This window comes from Lycium ferocissimum, chromosome 9 (genome assembly GCF_029784015.1).
Source record: "Lycium ferocissimum isolate CSIRO_LF1 chromosome 9, AGI_CSIRO_Lferr_CH_V1, whole genome shotgun sequence".
NCBI classification, from domain to species: domain Eukaryota; kingdom Viridiplantae; phylum Streptophyta; class Magnoliopsida; order Solanales; family Solanaceae; genus Lycium; species Lycium ferocissimum.
The window spans coordinates 25,272,950-25,277,247 of record NC_081350.1 but is presented as its reverse complement, the minus strand read 5'-3'; the positions used below and the strand labels follow the sequence as shown (position 1 = coordinate 25,277,247).

The following is a 4,298-nucleotide window of genomic DNA, read 5'->3' as shown; positions in this document are numbered from 1 at the left end:
AGGCAAGCCCTGTGCGACGAGCTCGACCCAGAAGGCAAATCTCCTGCTGTCGTAGGCAGGGGGTTTAGAACCTGAGAGCTCCAATATGAAGGACCCATGCTCAACCAACTGAGCCACTCTTGCCGGTAGAGGCAGAAGGTATTAGAGAAGATGAACATGGAATATACCACCAGAAGCCACGATATGAACTATATGGCGCGAAAACACCAAAGGGCTTTTGAAAGATTGGGAAGGCCTTCTTTCATCTAGTTTCTTTTTGCACTTTGTTGGAGCATATGAGGGATTTCTATTTGTATAAATACCGGCTGGACTTTGTAGGAAGGAATGCTTGCTCTACACTTGAGCAATGTATACTTCTTGTACAAAGGCTTCAACCAATTTTTTTTTTTTTTTTTTGGATGAAATCTTAGTACTTGTCAATAATAAAAAGACCTATCACTCGAAACCTACCAGTTGGAAACTTTATCCAAGGTGGACCAAATTTTTACTTGAACACGGAAAGATGCTCCGAGTATCTCTATAAGTCACATGTAGAACTCCAACATTTAGGGGCTAACAAGTTGATGTACAACAGGAATCATAGTAGAGCAGAAGAACTATGAATGTTAGTGAGAAATCTTACTGGATCAGCATGGAAGAAACCATGAGACAGAATTTGCTCCAGATAGGATTCAACCGCATACCTCCCTAACCTGATCAACAATTAAGAGAAGTCCAAAGGCATGTTATTTTCAGTCCTTTCATACTTAGTACCTGTTTTAGTATCAGATACGAAAATGAATTGACAGAACACATCCAATTTTAGCAGGCCCTCTATGTACTTATAAAGGATCCTTTTGAAGCAACATGTCTCTTGGGCATGATTACAACACTGGTACATGAACGAAAATGAAGGACATAGGTAAATTACATATTTCAACAAATTGAATGGCATAACTTTCAGCTCACCTTTTCCTATCAACGCCCAACTGATCTAAGGCTTCTATCCTGTTTATTTTAATGCCTGGGACATACTCCATTGTCAAAACCTGAAAGGAATGAAAAATATCATTCAAGTAAAATGAGTTGTGGAGAGAATTCAATTTTAATCAGTTAAACCATCATTGTCACTGATTTGAACCTGTGGTGTGGTATATTCCCAGTCTATCGATGGGACTTTCACATAATCCATGTTTTTGAAGTTACTTGCAAACAGTTCCGCATGGGCAGCTTCCTTAGTATAATCAATCTCCTGCAAAACTTATTAAATAACATCTCTTATTAGACAAACTTACAGCTTGAAAGATGCAAATCAAGGAGAATAGCAACACACTGATCGTGAAAAAGATCCAGCAGCATTTGACTATTGAATTAGATATAAAATAAAATAATGGTACAGAATAATGGTAAGTCAATCACTAGAGTAACTTATAAACTACTTCAATTCATGATTGCCAATTGATAAAAAGCCATCAAAAACACAGTTCCCAGGTGACCAGTTGTCATCGTTTAATTCTTGAACTCTAATTGGTGAATGGAAGTATTCTATTTAAGTGCAACGAGAACCTACTAACAAGATAAGATAGTGTATTATTATGCCATATCAAACCACAATACCATGAGAACTTTTGAATGAATCTCTTCTCCTTCTCACACGACATCCCATTATCTTTTCGTAATATTCCACAACTGTTTTTGTTGAAGACCAATAAATTTAAATTCTTTGAACATTGATCATGCTGATTCATAATTAATTAAAACTCTGAAGTCTGTCAACCCGAAAAGTTTCTTCCACAAAAACCTATATTTTGCAGACCTCACCACTAAGATATAGTATGTCTTTGCAACGAAACTTGTACAGACAAAAATGGGCAAGTCAACTAGACACCAAATCCACCTCGAATAGGGAAAAGTAAACCACCAATAAACTTGATGCAATAAGAAAGCAAAGATAAGTCAGACAGAAGAAAGAATCTTGAAGTCCTTTTACTAACTGACATGCATGCTAACTTAGCTATGTTAAAATAAATGATCCATTAACAAAATACCTGATACAAGACACTTGCACATTCATCATAGATTGCAACCCAATCTCTTTTTGCACCATCAGATTTGGGATCTATTTGTATGTGTGAACAACTATTTTGAAATAACATTAAATGAATTCAAAATTCTTGCCTTATCCCCCCTTGTCCATAAATTCTTGCCTCATCCCCCCTCGTCCGTCATTTGTTCTTGCCTCATCCCCCCTCGTCCGTCATTTGTTCTTGCCTCATCCCCCCTCGTCCGTCATTTGGTCTATTATACATCCAACTGCGAGATTTCATCTACACAAATAACATTAAATGAATTCAAATTAGTTTAAGGATTAACATGTTTTATTCTTTAATTCCTACAGGACCAGAAAATTTAAAATCCTCAAATACCATCATACTGAGCTCATTTTAGGCTAATATCATACATAATAAAACAAAGGGAAAAAGATTACTTCAGGGAAAAGTCCTGACTTGATAAAAACCACATGAAAAGAAGAATATATTAACCCATAACTTAACTACCAGTACATGTAGCAGAATCAGCAAAATTAGGAAAACAAAATCATGTTAAATTCATAGTCAAACTAGAGGAATGGGGTCTTTAACTAGCTCATGGTTTCAGATTAAGATGGTTTAGCCTCCCAACTTTATTCAACACCAAAAATATCACAATTCACAGTTAGTGTATCATTCAAAAATATACCCAAAGATGAGTTGAATCAGAAATCAGCTTACCTTGCATTACGTTTCTTCCTCAATTAATTTTTTTTTCTTTTCTACACTCTAAGAACAAGAAAATCATCAAGGAAAAAATTGGAAAACTAATAAAAGAGCATAAAGTTCTAATTTTTGAACAAAAATAGAGAACCCCAAATTCGGAAAAAAAAAAAAAAAAAGACCAAGATCATCTTTTTTTTTCTACACTTCAAGAACAAGAAATTCTTAAGGAAATAAATTGGAAAACTAATGAAAGAGCATATAGCTCTAATCTTTACACAAAAAGAGAGAAATCCAAATCGTGTTTGTTGCACTCATACTAGGTGGTACTATAATATATTTTTATCAGAGAAATATTCTCTTCTCATTTACATTTACAAATCCAAATGGAAATGTCACCATCTCCTTTTTGCAACCCCGCATTCGAGAAAGAAGACTATATTTTCAAAAACTGCTGTAGCTCACCTGAAATTAACAAAGGCTATACAAAAACTACTTTGTTGTATTAAAAAAGGTTCAATTTTCTAGCTATGGATCTTGAATAATGGGGTATGAAAACCCTTAAACCCTTAACTTAGGAATATGAAAAAATAAGAACCTCAAATGGTGTATCTTCTGTTGGAAAGTGGGCGGCAACGGCGGGATGGGCTGAAAGGAGAGGTTGAAATCGCCAGCAATCGGACACAGAGCGAACGGGGAAAGAGAGGCCGGGGGAGGGGGGGGGGAGGAGGAGGTAAAAGTGATATTAATTTAATTTACCGACCACTTCAGGTCGCTAAATAAATTATTATTTTCAATTTAAAAAAATATTTTCATTAAATATTGACCGGGTTTTGACCGATTACTGACCTCATGAGATTGCTTACTGTAATTTAATTATTATTTATTTTAAAATGTTCTGACCTCGTGAGGTCGCTAGCAATAGAATAATTTTTGAATTTTTTTTATCATGCATTCCGACCTCATGTGGTCGCCCAATTAATTATATATTTAATGTCTTAAAAATAATTACTGACCACGTGAGCTCGGTACTGTTTCGCGGGTCAGGTTTGCAACCACATGAGGTCGTTAACGCATTTTTCAAAATTTATTATTAAATTAGCGAAGAACTGAGGTCGGTTTTGGTAAAATAAAAATTACAAAATAAAAAAACATGCTTATATCGACCTCATGAGATCGTTTTTTTTCGGATCTCATTGAGGTCGGTTTTTGTAGGTCGCTTTTCAGCAATTTTTTAGTAGTGTCATTAGATGGACACAACATCTTTTAAAAAATGGTCATTATCCCTCCGAACCAAACGCGTTTAAACTGCTCAATTGTGCACCAGAACAACAACAACATCAACATACACGATAAAATTCCACCAGATGGGGTCTGGGGAGGGTAGAGTGTACGCAGATCTTACCCCTATATTGTAACGTGTAAAGCGATTGTTTTTGTTATAATATAGAATATAACAATCCATCAGCAGATTCTAACATATGTCACATAAGTCTTCGTTTTAGATTTCACCATTTGGCGAAAAATTTAACTGATTAGCCATACTTTCCATGTTGTATTTTGTAC

At 35.4% G+C, this 4,298-nt stretch overlaps 1 long non-coding RNA gene across 1 annotated transcript; it reads right to left on the bottom strand.

Moving 5' to 3' along the window:
* Positions 1 to 622: 622 nt before the first annotated feature.
* On the bottom strand, positions 623 to 2,104 carry LOC132069340 (uncharacterized). Its single transcript, XR_009417753.1, has 4 exons — positions 2,028 to 2,104; positions 1,121 to 1,231; positions 949 to 1,028; positions 623 to 692 (listed from the first exon to the last, which is right to left on the bottom strand). It is a non-coding gene; the product is annotated as an uncharacterized LOC132069340 (long non-coding RNA).
* Between the last annotated feature and the right edge of the window lie 2,194 nt (positions 2,105 to 4,298).